This window comes from Rhinatrema bivittatum, chromosome 8, assembly GCF_901001135.1.
Source record: "Rhinatrema bivittatum chromosome 8, aRhiBiv1.1, whole genome shotgun sequence".
In the NCBI taxonomy this organism is placed as follows: Eukaryota; Metazoa; Chordata; class Amphibia; order Gymnophiona; family Rhinatrematidae; genus Rhinatrema; species Rhinatrema bivittatum.
Window position 1 is genome coordinate 39,774,645 of NC_042622.1, and position 15,617 is coordinate 39,790,261.

The following is a 15,617-nucleotide window of genomic DNA, read 5'->3' on the forward strand; positions in this document are numbered from 1 at the left end:
CTTACTGTAAACCGTTGTGACGGTACTCACCTTAACGATGGTATAGAAAAAGATTTAAATAAAATAAATAAATAACTAAATCTGACTACAGAGATGGTCTCTGGCTGTGGGGGGGGAGAGGGCATCTGCACCCTCCCCCCCACAGCCGTACTCAGCCTCCTGCACCCGCTGCCTTTAAGCTGTACAATCAGCTAAGTCCACACTAGACCAAGGCATACATCTGAGGGACCACGAAAATCACCTCAGGAATCCTCAACTGGGGGAGGGACCACTTGGTATCACCACACTATTACATTAATCAGTTTTCTGTATGGCTTTTAACTGCTTGTAAAAAGAGATGAGTGTGGGGGTCAGCAACATTTCTGGAGGTTGGAAAGAGGCCCAAGCTGCCCAAAAGGTTGGGACCCCCTGGACTAGTGTATAGCTAGCAACGAGGAGTAGATTAAAGTCAATCCAACTTCTGTTCCAACTTGCTCCATGTTGTTAATTGGTCTAATGGTTAGGACTCCCCATACTGCGTTCTGTGCTGGCCCTGGTTCAAGCCCCTGTCTATGTCTTACACAGGCAGGTAGGTGTTTGCAATCCTGTAACTTCCCAACCCTATTCATATCACCTGTCTTCCATATCCTTCAAGCATGCTTGAATTCTGTCAAAGTACCGGTTTCTCCCACCTCTGCTGATATCGTATTCCACCCCCTCAGTAATTAGTTTCTCATCATGTTTCCGCTAAACCTTTCTCCTTCCTACTTCATATCATGATCCCCTGTCCTCAAAATTTCTTTTCCATAAAAAAAAGCATCTCTTTCCTGTGATTTACTGAAGGCTGTCAAACGTTGGAGCGCTGCTATCACATCTTGTCTTTCCTTCAGTGAGTGCATTTTGGGTGTCTTAAGCTTCTCTGTGTAGGGTTCATGTCACAGGCTGTGTATTATTTAAAGAGCCCTTCTCTGAACTGCTTCCATCCTCTGGATGTCCTTAGGAAGGTACCGGCTCCAGAACTGACCACAGCACTCAAAGTGGGCTCTCATTAGGGTCCCTGGTTCCCGCTCATGATACCTTCTGCTTATGCAACCAAACATACTGTTAGCGTCCTCTGTTGCTTTATTACATTGATTGGCTACCATCAGCTCATGTGACCTGAGTCCTCCTAGATCTCTTTCTTTTTTGATGGTTTCCAGCTGTCCTTCTAAATGATATGTAATTAGTGAATTTATGTGTCCCCCAAATGCATGATTTTGCACTTTTAGAATGATCTGTTTATTGCTCGGCGCTGCGGCTGCTTGACCAGCTAGTATGGTGTGCTTGATTGACGGCTCTATCACCCGATTCTTGTTTCCACAGCTCACTTCATTAACATGTGATATTTACTGACAAGTCGAGCGCCCGACAGCATGTCTGAACTCTGACCCTGCTCTATTTTCCAGAATTTAGTTCTTGTGTCAACACAGCATAGCCATTGATTATAATCCTGCAGAAATGGTTCCCCCCCTGCCAGCTCCCTCCCCATGGCAAGAAACAATTTTCTCTCCATCCCGGAGGGTAAGAGATCAAATTACTCTGTCACTTCCCAGTGCAACCGAGGGGGAGGAGGGGCTGGCGAGAGAAGGAGAGGACGGGGAGAAGCAGGCAGATGAAAAGGTAGAGGGAGAATCAAAAAAGGGAGCAGATGAGCGATGGAGAGAGAGGTTGGAAGGGGGCAGAGGGCAAGTAATAGAAACCCATGTAGGAGGGCAGGTGGCAGAATGAGAAGGAAATGGAAGAAAGGCAGGAGGCAGAGCAACAGGAGGGAGATGGGGGAGATAAAGAAAAAGAGTGGTTCCATAAAGAAGAAGGAGAAGCCAAAAGTGGAGGAGAGTAAAGCAGGATAGAAGGGAAAGGAAAATAGCAAAAAAAAAAAAAAAAAGAGAGAGAGAGAGAAGAAATGAGAAGCAGTAGAGGTTAGTAATGTTGCAGAAGTGGACCCTTGGGCTGAGGTGGAGTTGGTGCAAGCCACAGGGAAGAGCTCTGTAGGTCCCCACCGTCGGCAGGCGGAACTGGCTAGAGCAAAGGCCGAACAGGAGCTTCACCAATAGCAGCCTTCATTCCCCGTAGGTTGAGCCCTCGGGTGCCCTGACTGGACTTTGGCGTGGGCCTCTGAGAGGATGTAGATCCATCGAGTAGGAAGTTACAGGCCAGCAGGAGAGAAGCCGAGTCAGCGCGAGCAGTGGTCAGGGCAGGCGGCAGGCAGCAGAGACTGGTACAGGCTGTGATCAGAGGCAGGTGGAGTTCATGATGTGTCGTGGTTCGAGCAGAGGTCTGGGCAGGCAGCATTCAAGCAAGCAGGTGAGCAGGCAGTGGTCAAAAGGAGGTCAAGCAGCATCAAAATACAAAGTCAAAGCCAGGAGTCCAATCCAAAGGAGGTCAAGCAGCATCAAAGTACAAAGTCAAAGCCAGGAGTCCAATCCAAAGGGCGAGGAGAAGAGGAGCAACAGGACGAGCCAGACACTGAAGACAGATGAAGGAAAGCAGACCACGAAGACAAGAACTCAGGAGGAGACCAGACTTGCGGGGAACTGGGAACAGGATACAGGAACTCAAGATGACACACAGAGGAACCAGGAACATAAAGGATCAGGAACCAGGAATGCAGAGGCAAACTGCTACTCTGATGGAGACGACCTATTGCTGAAGTGTCTGAGGGACAGCAGAGGAATCCTTAAATAGGGAGCTGCTCCGGCTGTCATCAGAGGGTGCCGCAGGGAATTTCCTGTCACATGCCCTTTAAATGGCAGGAAGTTCGGTGTGCACGCTCCTAAGGACGCCCAGGGCAGCTGGTGGCGGCGTTCCTTAGGCTGGTCTGTCAGGCCTGTTCAAGCGTGGTGGCCTGCCGCATTTTCGTCCAGGGGGGGCCTGCCCCATCACCAGAGGACCCCACCCATGGCTCGGGGCTGGAGGTAAAAGCAGCTGGTCATGGGTCTGTCCCACGACCAGCCAAATGCAACAAATAAGTAGAGTGCTTTTAGGTTGCCCAGTGTGTCTACTCAAAACCTCCCAAGTCTCTGGTATTTTGACAGAATCTACCATGCTACCATCCTGGGCTCCAGGGAGCGGTTGGGAGTGGACCATGAGAACGGGAATTTTTCCCCAAATATGAACTTTCTGGGGGAACTTTATCTACCTCCAAGGGTGGGGGGAGTATGGGACAGTAGGTTTCCGGAGATCCCCAGGATACTCCGTTTGTCAGGGAATCCTGAGCGCGCTAATTTGCAAACAATGTACACAAAAACTGATAGAAAATGAAACACAAAATTTGAGGGGGGTTTTTTCTATCATTTTGTTTTCAAAGATAGTGTTGTTGATATTGTCCATGTCGTTTCAAATGAATGCACATCCCTAATGTATACACTGATGGTATGTGATGTGAAAGTAAGAAACGAAAGAAATACTAAACTGGGGGAGATCAAAGATCCATCAAGCCCAGGATCCTGTCTCCAAGAGAGGCCAGTCCAGGTCACAAGTACTCGGCAGGATGCCAAAGAAAAGATCCACTCCTCCTTGATCACAACCAGGAAAAAGCAATGGATTTCCCAAGTCTATTAGGGACTTCTCCTCCAGGAGCTGGCCTAAACCCTTTTTAAGCCCAGCTGCACTAACTGCTTTCGTTGCTTCCTCTGGCAATAAATTCCACAGTATGAATAGTGTGAAAATATTTTCTCTGCGGAGTGCTTCCCAGTCCTAGAACAATTTGAAAAAGGTAAATAACTGTTACCTGTTTACCCATTCCACCACACTCAAGATTTTATCCTCTATCCTATCTCCCCTCAGCCGTTCTCTTCTCCAGACGGAAGAGCCCTAACCTCTTTAGCCTTTCCTCCTAAGGGAGCCATTTCATTTGTCTTTATCATTTTGATTGCCCTTCTGTGTACCTTTTCTAGTTCTGCTATTTCTATTGTGAGATGGGGCAGTCAGAACGGCACACAATGCTCAAGTACAATTGCGCCGTGGATCGGCACAGAGGCATTATGATATCCTCTGGTTTACTCTCCTTTTCCTTTCCTGATAATACCTTGCATTCCATTCGCTTTTTAACTGCCACCATGCACTGGGCCAAGGCTTTCAAAGTGTTTTCCACAATGGTTATTATTCCCTTTATGCATCACTTTGTACTTGTCCACATTAAATTTTATCTGCCATTTAGACACACAGTCTCCCAGCCTCGCCAGGTCCTCTTACAGTTCCTCACAATTGGCTCGTGATCTAACAACATTAAATAATTTTGTTTCTTCTGTGAATTCGATCACCTCTCTCATCTCTCCTTTCCCGATCATCTATAATGTATTAAAAAAACAACATCCCAGTGCAGATACCTAGGACATTCCACTATTTACCTTTCTCTATTGAGAGAAATGACCATTCAGTCCTACTCTCTATTTCATATTCTTTAGCCAGTTACCAATCCAAAATAGGTCATTGCCTCCTATCCCATGACTTTGTAGTTTCCTTCTGAGTCTTTCATGAGAGACTTTGTCAAACTCCTTCTGGAAATCTAGATATACTCTGTCAACCGACTCATCCTTGTCCTCATGTTTGCTGACCCCTTTAAAAAAATTGAACCGATTTGCAAGGCAAAACTTCCCTTTGCTAAATCCATGTTGACTCTGTCCTGTTAGTCAGTGTCTATCCAGATGGCCAGTAATTTTGTTCTTCGGAATAACTTCTACCATTTTGCCTGGTACCGACGTCAGGCTCACAGGTCTGTAGTTTCCCGGATTACCCCTAGAGCCTTTTTAAAAAATGATCAATGATCATTATACTGGCTGCCCTACAATCCTCAGGTACCGTAGCTGATTTGAATGAGAAGGAGAGTTACATTCAGGAACTGTATTTAAGCTTCACCCCAACCATGAGTGTTTGCAACCTTGATTCAGGTCACCTGTTTGTTTGCCCGCAATATATTATAAGTCAGGGAATGATTTGTTATCAACTTACCTATTAATAAACCATCACTGAGAGACCATTCCCAGTGCATTTTGTACTGTGCAGGCTTTCTACCTGACAGTGAGAAAAGTACAGGAAGCTGCAATCAGACAGCAAATCTGAATGAAAGAGTTACAGGCAGAAGCGTAGCTTCCCTGAGGTCCATACTGAAAAGCACTTAGCCAGCTGACTCAGAAGATAGCCAGCTAAATGAATATTTGGGCATATATCTGGTTAAATTCTAGGCAGCTAATAAGTTAGGGGTGTTCTGGGGCATATCTGGGAGGAGTTGAGATAGCCGGCTAACTTAACCGGCTAAATCCGATATTCAGAGTTAGCATGGATGACTTAGCCAGCTAAGTCTGGTCTGGCCAAAGAGCTGTCCTAAAGATAACCAGGTATGGTTAGCCGGCTAACTTTAAGATAGCTGGCTATATTCATGATTGTGGCTATTTGACTAACTTTTGCTCTCCGGACTGTGTCTGAATAAGGACCTACTGTTACGGTCATGGACCCTTGGGCCGGCTGAGACAGTAGATGGAATACTGTGGGAATCCACAGGAAGCGTCACAGCCGGGAGGCGGCGCTGAAGAGACTCTGGAGAAGACTTCACCACTGGAAGCCCGAGGTCCCCCAGGAGGAGCCCGTAGGAATCCGGACCTCTTGGACTTAGGCGGGACCCTATGCGACCAAGGATCCAGGCAGCGTCCGGAGAGGCGGATGATGAGGACGGCTGGGCCCAGGAGGCTGGAAGAGTCTTCACCCTCGGAAACCCGCGGTTCCCCCGGGAAGAGCCCGAGCCGCTGGGACTTAGAAGAATCCTCTGGGCCAGCAAGTACCGGATACCTGAGGTGGTGGAAGAAGCTGAAGTCCAGGAGCAAAGCCGGGTCAGAAGCCAGAAGTAAGAGATCCAAACCAAAGCCAGGGGTGGAAGCTGAGGACAGAGTCCTGGGACGGAGCCGGGTCAGAAGCCAGATGTCAGAAGAGATGATCCAAGATCCAAACGCAGCAACTAGTAACTTAGGGGACTGAGTGAACCTCGTTGCAAGGCACTGAAGATGTCCAGAAGCAGAGTTTAAATACCCTGTTAGCGTCTGACATCATATGAGGCAGGGCTAGAGTTTCCCCGTGCTGGCCTCTTTAAGAGGGACTCCTCCTCGTGCGCGTGCGCATCTAGGGGGTGCGGCGAGCTGCGGCGGATCGTCGGCATCTCTCCCGAGGAGGGAGAGATGCGTTGGAGGCCGTGCAGGCCCGAGGAGGCCCCGAAACGGCCCGGGCTGTCCCCGAGATAGATGGAAGGACCGGGGCACGGCCCGGGACCGCAACACCTACCTATGGATTAATGAGGCCTGAGCCATAATAGACACCACTGCCAGAAGGGCACTACGCGGGATCTGCTTCTGCAGCCTAGCAAGGGGAAAACACCAAAAGAAGGGCTGGATTAGGCAGCACAGCAGCTCTTCTGCAGTCTGTTCTGTTTTATCCACTTCACATTCTCCCGGGAGGGGAGAGGCTGAATTATACAACATAGTGGCTCTTCTGTTCTCTAGTCTGTCTGCTCCAGCCTCTGCCTGCTTATCCCCTCCCCTGCAGGCTGCCTGGTAGGGGAGGGGCCAAAGCAGGAAGCAAAGAGCTGCTCTCTATTGAGCAGAATTCCTTGCACAAGTCCTGTGTGCCTATGACTAGTAAATTGAGGAGAGAGCTGGGGGTCATTCATGGGCTGGGGAAGGGGGAGAATGCTGGGGTAAGGCTTGGGGATAGAGAGGAGGTTTTTAGGGTCAACCCTGGTGAGAGGAAGATAGTAAAAGAGAGAATATGTGTGGGGTGGGAGTGGAAGAGAGAAAGTTGATGCATGCACACCATCCCCCTATCCACAGCAAATCTCAGGGAGACCAAAACTCAAAAGTTTCCATGTATGGCACTTGCAGAAAGATGGATGGGTGAGAAAAAGTGTTGAAGTGAAGGCTTACTGTTTCAGACTGGGGGCTGGTGCTTCCATTAGGCAGACTAGGCAGTTGCCTAGAGTGCCAAACTTTCAGGAGTGGCAAAATCCCACCAGCGCATGATCCAAAAGGGTGCTATGCCAGAGCTAATACCACCAAAGAAAGGAGTGCTGTGCTGGAGCTACTGCTGCCAGTAGGAGGAAGCGCTGTGCAGGAGCCACACCAATAAGGTAAGTTGGGGGGGTGCATGACCCAAAGGTTTGCCTAGGGCGCCAAATACTTTTGCAGTAGTCCTGTCCAGACTACATACAAGCCCTGTTCACTTGCAGTGTGACTGGGCCTGGCAGGGTCATCAGAAGTTGTGTCCTGATCATAAAAAGAAAAAGAGACTGGGTTTGGGAAAACTAACCCGCTGTGAAGGAGAGGTAGACAGCTGGAAAATCACATGGGACTTGTGGAACACAAAGAAATCAAGTGAGAGAATTAAGCAGTGAAACATAGGCCAGCCAAGTGTGGGGGGTGGGGGGGGGGGAGAGGAGTCTGTTGCGTGAAGGCTTTTAACTAACAGGAGCCGCATGCCCTGCATTAAGGTTATTGCCCTGGAAATCCTGGGCATTAGTGCTGTAATGGTATGGTGGGTTTATTATAAAGATTCGGAGTGTTTATAGCAGAGTTTTTGTTTAGAAATGCCAGTCTCCAACGGTGCTCTCCTGCCTCCAGGCTGGGCTGAACCAGGTCAGGGAAGAGGCATGGGGAAAGAAAGCTTGGACTAGGGAGAAGAGAGAGAGAGGGAGGACTGGGGCTGGCAGGGGTGAGTGGCAAAGAAATGTTGGTGGGGGATTGGTGGGGCAAGGGAAGAGAGATGGGACTGCTGTGGCTGCCAGGGAGTCCAGGGCTGCTTCTGCCATTGCAGCACGGTGAAGAGTGAGTGAGGCCAGCCGCGGGACTCCGCAGCCGGCAAGCATAACAGGGAGGATTGGAAAGAGGAACTTCTGGTGTTGGAAAGGGAAAAGAGAAAGAGGGATGGTGGGGTTGGTGGAGGAAGAGATGAGCTGGTGGGACACAGAGAGAAAGAGGTTGCTGGTACTGGAGTAAGAAGAGGGAAGAGTAGCTAGTGAGGGAGAGAAGGGTGGTTGGGGGGGGAAGAGAAGGGGCTGCTGGAGATCAGGAGTAGAGAGGGAGATGCTGTGCCAGAGCTGCCATTGTTAGGTAGGTGTGTAACACAGGAGTTGCGGCACAAGAATTAAAAGTTCACCTGAGACATCTAATACTAGCCCTGGAGAGATTTAGGGGAAGAAGTAAGAAAGACATGGAGAAAAACAGAAAATGGATAGGAGACCCTGGAAAAGAAGTTAGGAGAAAACTGACAAGAGGAAAGCAGGAAAAAGAGACCAGGGCCAATATGATTAGAAAAATAAAATGGAATGATAGCAAAGGTAGGAAAAAAAAGCATTTTATTTCCAGTTTAGTGATTGGAATATGTCAGCTTTGGGAAAGTGCATCTCTGATGTCTTTATTTTTTGCACACTATAGGAGGAAATGTGTTTGTTTGCTTGCTTACTTTCCAGTATTACATCACCTGGCTTCTTGAAGTTTCCATTTCTTTCTGTTTGTATGTTTCTTTTTCTAGTTTACAGTAACATGTTCTATATGTTTGACTGAGGTGAGGGATTCTGCTAGTGTGTAGGGATCTGGCTTGTTCTTTTTCCTCAGTAGGAAGTCTATTGGTGTTTGAGGGTCTGGTGCCATATTTGCAGTGCTGCCTTTTTATAGGTAGGGGTGTTTGAGTTCTGGGAATTAGTGCTGTTATGGTATGGAAGATTTGCCATATAACTTCTGCGCCTTTTTTGTTTTATTTCTCAAAGTGCCTGGTACTGGAGGGAATTTGTGATGCTTTTAATGAGGTGCCACTGGAATTTACCTTTTATTGTAGGGTGAGTTGTAAAGGGAAATCTACTACTTCTGTTGTTAAAGGAGTTAGATGCAGTAAATGTTTATAGAACTTAAAGTGCAGGATTTATATTGGGGTTCAGCCCCATCCTGTATAAACCCCCAGACTTCATTGGTGGTCTCCGATCTTCCATAGATGGCAGTGTGATGGCACCAACAGTGCCTGTGGGGTGGTAAAAACTTAAAATTGTGACTTCGGGAGCAAGATCAGGTAGGGTTGAGGGAGCAGAGGAGAGATCCCCGAGGAGGCTGCAAGCTCGTATTTTTCTTGGTGGGGGGGGGGTCGTGCCAATTTCAGTTTTCGCACAGGGCATCAGTTACGTTAAAGCCAGCCCTGAGCACATTTTTTCTCTTGACATAGTGCCAAATTGCCTGGCTACAGTTCTAGGTACAGGAAGTCCCTCAGGTGTAGTCAGAGCCTATTGTAATTGGTATTTTGCTTGTTTATTCAGGTCATCCGGCTTGCAAGAAGGAAAAGCTGGAGTTCAGCTCCTGAAAACTGTGCATTCCCTAAGTTCCTGAGCTTTTCATCTATAATACAACATTTTACCCTCTCCTGAGTCATGAGTCCATTACTGTTTCCATGGGAAGAATTCACTGGAAGAGAGAGAAGAGCATATTTATTTTTGCCTACCTGCCCAGGCATCAAGAACTGGGCTGTAATATGTGTTTGACTTTGACATAGGAATATCTGAGCAGCAAAAGTGACAGTGGTATCCCTTAGATCCTACAGTTAGACACTAAAGGTCATCCTGCTTGCCTGGTGGCATTGATGTAGGATTGTACTCCCTCACGTCACCCCTGGTACCCGTGGGATTAGGGAATCTTCCATGTCACTTTAGCCTCGAAGTCAATGAGCAAGGTCCAATAACTAAAGGGCCCCACCCATGAAAAGGCATGCGGTGAACAGCAATGTTAGTTATGGGGGCACAGCAGGTTTTATGAGGTGGTGGGTGGGGAACCTCTCAGATCTTGTAGTGCTGAGAAAATCATCCGGGAGAATCTAGAAAACAGGTCGATGGGTTAAAACATTGATTTTGGATACGGTAGTCCTTTCCATTGGGGTATTTAAAATTAAACTCAATCAAAGCCTGAGTAACAAGCACACTGAGACTCTGTAACCAGGCTGTCTTTGAGTTAATCTATTGTCTAATCTAGAGAGATGACAGCCATCAGTGGAAGGTTTTTGATTTGCTGGATATCAAGATCATTTTCTATTAAATTATTATTTTTGTAGTGCTGTTATTCTAGTCAGCACTGTACAAGATAAAATATGTAGGTACAAAGGAATACATTTCCAAAGGCTTAAGTACATTTTATGTGAGTACAAATAGGGCTAACCTGCCACAATCAGTCATAGGTTGGTAGGTGGACTTTGAGCAATCAGAAAGCATTCATATGCTCTTTATGTCGCAGAGAAACAAGGGATACCGAGAAGGGAGGGGAGGAATATTCTCCAGGCATGTTTGCAAACTGCACATGTACATTTCATTTTCAGAAATGTATGCGTGTAGTGGGCCATGCTGCCAGTGCATGCACTGTATGCCATTGTACACTGTGTAAATTGCATGCCTCAGAGTAGCAGCATAATGAGCTGATATTCTGGTTACCTTGTATTTCAAAATCGAATGGGGGTTGCGGGGCTGAAAAGTGCACGTTTGTCTTGTCAGTGAGGCATCTTATTGATAATGTATCTGCTTTCCTTCCCCTCCCCCCACAAGCTTCCACTATATGTATATGGTTAAGTTCCAGGCTTCAGTAGATAATGGATGTGCCTTCTTTCTAGGGCCATCCATATGTTATCTGTAAACCGGTACGATGTGTAAACTGCAATCGGTATATAAAATGTTAAAATAAATAAATAAATAAACAAATTATGGGAGCGGTGGAGTTGGGAGTCCAGCTCAGGCCTCCTGGTTTCCTTGGTCTTTGATTTATCCATTAGGCTTTTAAAATGAAAAGACAGGGTTGCTTGATTTTTCCCTCCTCCCCCTCTGAAATACGAGGACCTCGCTGGTGCATTTAATTAAAGCTTCACACTGGCAGATTTCCATTTAACGTAGAAGGCTGGGGTGTCAGGAAAGCCCGTTTCTCGGGTTTTCTGAACGTTCTTACTGCCATCCCCTTTTTTTTCTTTCCGGTTCCCACTTCCCTCCAGTCCCCGGGCCACATCTCCTGAAACGCATTCCTCCCTTGCAGAGGCTTCCGTGCTCTTGGTTAATGCACGAGGTCGCCCTACTTTGTGAAGGATGCATTTATCAGGCAAAAGGCCGGGCAGGAGAAAGAAGGAAGAAATGGTTCGGTCACTAACTAATGCATCGTTTTATTTGTGCACCACCCAGCAGAGAACGGCAGAAAGGTCCCCATCCGGAAGAGCGTCGAGTCAATCTAAAGGCAGAGGGAGGAAAACACCAAACACAGGCATTTGTTTGAGGTCACTCAGCTATTTGAAAGGTCATTAACGGAAGCAAGTGGCGAGAATGAGAGACACGTTGCGAAGTTTTGTTTGGTTTTTTTTTTAAGAAAATGACCCATTTTATCATCAGAATCAGGGACTGTGCTTCCTAATGAAGAACAGTTGACCAATCGAAGTGCGAGGGGCGGGGACAGCGTTGAACCCCAGAAACCTGTAGTGCACTCTTTTACCGGGTTAGCCCAACCCCGCAGCATTTGCCAAGCTGAGCGCCCTGCAAACATCTGAGGCAGAGGTCAGGGAAATGCAGGAACTCATCCAATGGCCTGTTCTTATTCACGGTGCACTCCCTCGCTTGTGGCTGAATCAACTCGCATGGCGCTGTGTGACAACGGGGAAGATGCTGCCTTCTGAATTTAATCCTGCAGATACTCAGGTGAATGGAGTGCAGGAGCGTGCAGCTCTGACAGATTACCTGACGGAGAGAAAGGAACGGGCACCATTTAACCAACAACTGTTTCCATGCTTTGCACTGGCAAAGCCAAGCCCAGTTGAATCTTTGAAGCCTCAATGAAAACCGAAATTTTCACTTTAGCTTTTGATATAAAAGGGTTATTTTCTTTCTCGATCCAGCAATCATTGCCAATCCTTAGTTCTATTACAGTTTTGGTTTTTTTTTTGGAGCAGGTGGCGTCCCTGTCCATGCCACTAGGGTAATCAACTATCCAGCATTAGGAGAAATAGGCCCTCAGTTGGGTTAAAATATGTCCGCACTGCAAAAGTCTCCTTCACCTCTCATGTAATCTTCCACCCATTTCCAGTCCCCTTAAGTTATCAATGGGAGAGAAAAAATTGTTTAGCAGGTAATTGATAAGGTGCGCAGATACTGCACAGGAAGCAGGGGGAATGTGAGAATGTGTTGGCAGGAGCCAACTGCTGTGCCTGGCTAGAAGTAGAAAGCAGCCCCAGGAAAGAATGATGATGTCAATGTGAACTGGCAGAAGTCTACTACCAGTGCATCATGAGTCCCTGGGGCAGGTCTCCAGAAGATGGAATCAGAAGGCATCTATAATTAAAAGAGCATTTAAAGATCAGTGTGGAGGCTGCTAAGGCAAGAAATGCTTGCATTTGCTGATAAAGACAAGCTGGTGGTTAGCACAGAGGAAAGGCAGAGTGGGAGCTTGGGCAGAGGAACTACAACAGGCCTGATCTGCATTTGCAAGACTGTGAGTGCCAAAAGATTATGTGGTTCATAGCCATGCACTCAGCTAAACATGACCTAGTATAAGGAGTAGGACTGTACTGGGATGGATCGTGTCTATACCTGAAGTAAGGATATCAGGCCCCTGCTATGGGGCCAATGCAATACAGTGCGCTCAGCCAAGCGCACTGTTTAACCCGTGGTTGGACGTGCTTTCACAACCCCTTATGCTATAAGGGGATTAGCGCGTCCGAAAAGCGCAACCAACCCCCTGCGAAACTAATTGCGCTCATCACATGCAAATTAAGCTATTAGCTATTGTTCCCAGATCCAAAAAAAAAAAAAATGTGCACCTGCCCTGCACATTTTTACACTCAAAAATTAACGCCTGCCCAGAGCAGGCGTTAATTTCTGAGCAGCCCAAAAAAGTTGTACAGAAAAGCAGAAAATACTGCTTTTCTGTACATCCTCCGACTTAATATCGTGGCGGTATTAAGTTGGAGGAACCAAAAGGTTGAAAACCTTTTTTTTTTTTAAAGTGTGCCAGCAATCAGGCCCCGGGCACCCAAGGAGGCGCTAGGGTTGCACTGAGCGCCCGTTTTCTGCATTAGTTTATTGCATCAGCCCCTAGCTGAGGGACTTCTATGTTTAGATTTCTTTATTTTGTGTTACTTTGCTCTCAGTACAAAGTGCAGGTTTGCACCTTTTAACCTCCATTCCCTAGGGCTCAGAATGGGAGAAACCTCGCAGGTAAACTGTCTGGGACAGTGTGAGAGCAGCAGGCGATAGGGAGAGAAATTATATGCAAAGAAAGATGGGGGGGGAGAGGGCAGTACAAAGGTTGGAGAAATGCAGATCAGAAGGAAAAATAAATCGGCCAGAGTAAAGAGAGAGGAAAACAAGAGGGTGAGGATGGGTAGAAAGAGGAAAAATGAGAGAGGAAATGAGGAGATGTGAGAAAGATGTTAAACGTATCTGAGAGACAGGAAGGAAAATAAAGAAATGTTAAGGAGACATGAAACCAAGAGAAAAAGAAGAGAAAGACGAAAAAATAACAGCAGAGGAACGGGAGAGATAGGAAGCCTGGAAACATTAGGGGTGGAAAGACTGATATGTCAGTGATGGAAGGTGATGGAAATGGTTACTAATTTCCATATTTCTCAGCCCTTGGAGACCAGAAAATTCAAGCATAGGAGTAACTGCTTTGCACTAATGAATCCAACTGGAGAAAAGCTAGAGCTGGAGGAAAAGGAGCAGGGTTCACTGTTTTCCCAGTTTGCTGAACATTATGGAAAGATTTTTCTATATTAATCTGTGCCTGAGGCAACAGGTTTAGAGAGAGCAAACTCTTGTGCACAGCAAGCCTGACAGGAAACCCAGGTGCAATACAGAGATGTGAAGATGAAGCCAGTATAAACACAAATGAAACATAAGACTATAAGAACATAAGACGGGCAGTGCTGGGTCAGACTAAAGGTCCATCAAGTCTCCAACAGTGGCCAGTCCGGGACACAAGGACTCTGCAGGTCCCAAAGGGTAGATCCATTTCTTGCTGCCCACCCCCAGGGATAAGTGGTGACTTTACCAAATCTACTTAGCTAATAATGATTTATAGACTTTTCCTCCGAGAGCTTATCTAAACCCCTAAGCCAGCTGCCTTAACCATATCCTCTGGCAACACATTTCAGCGTGATTGTGCATTGAGTGAAAAAATACTTTCTCCAATTTCTTCTAAATCTGATACCAGTTAGTTTCATGGAGTGTTCCCTAGACTTAATGTAATTTGAAAAGGTAAATAACCATCTCCTATTTATCCATTCCACCCCAGTCATGATCCTATAATCTCCTATGCCCCCTCTTTCAGTTGTTTCTTCTCCAGGCTGAAGAGCCCTAACCTGTTTAGCCTTTCTTCTTAAGGGAGCCGTTCCATCCCCTTTAATATTTTTGTTGCTCTTCTCTGTACCCTTTCTAGTTCTGCTTTATCATTTTTGAAATTGGGTGACCAGAACTGCACAGAGTATGCAAATTCTATTTGTGCTTTTGACTACCACCGCCACACACTGAGCTGAGGATTTTAACGTATTGTCCACAATGACTCCAAGATCCATTTTTCTGAGTGGTCACTCCTAATATGGAGCCCAACATTGTGCAACCTATAGGTAGGATTATTTTTTTCCTATGTGCATCACTTTGCATTTTTACACTTTAAATTTCACCTGCCATTTAGATACCCAGTCCCCTAGTCATGTGAGGTTCTTCTACAATTCTACAATCCATTTGTATTTTAACAACTTTGACTAATTTTGTGTCATCTGCATATTTGATTACCTCACTCATTGTTCCTTTTTCCAGATCATTCATGAATGTTAAACAGCACAGGTCCCAGTACCAATCCCTGGGGCATTCCACTAGTTACCTTCCTCCACTTGAAAAACTATCATCCTACTCTTTGTTTCCTATCCTTTAACAAGTTACCAATCCAAAACAGGACATTGCCTCCTATTCCATGACTTTTTAGCTTCCTCAGGAGTCTCTCATGAGGGACTTTGCCCAATGCCTTCTGAAAATCCAGATACATACATTATATCAACCGGTTCATCCTTATCCACATGTTTATTGAAACCTTCAAAAACATTCTGTAGATTGGTAAGGCAAGACTTCCATTTGCTGAATATATGTTGGCTCCTCTATTAACCCCAAAAGGAGTGGATTGACATGCAAAACCCACTCAATTAGCAATAGAAGAGGCAGTTGTGTGTTGCAAAATAATGTAATACGATCTGATGTATTCAAAATAGTTTACACAGTTCCAAGCAGACCAAAAGGTCTGTTTTAATTTGTGTAAAGCAAAGATCATCAAGTTGAATCACAGCTCAGAAACAAATCCACAAATACAACTCTGTCCCCTGAGACGGGACCGTGTTTTGCAAAGCTGCATCTGGAGAGAGGATTTTAAACCAAACAGAGTTTTACATATCTCTGTTTTTTTGTTCCTTTGAAATAGGTCGAGAGACATTAAAAAAATGAAGATATGTAAAACTCTGTAAGTCAACAGCTGATATTACATTTTTGATGTGTTTAATTACCCTCTCTAGCCCCTGAAGCAGATGAAGTACATCGAAACACTATCAGTGTCGGGCAACTCACTTGAGCA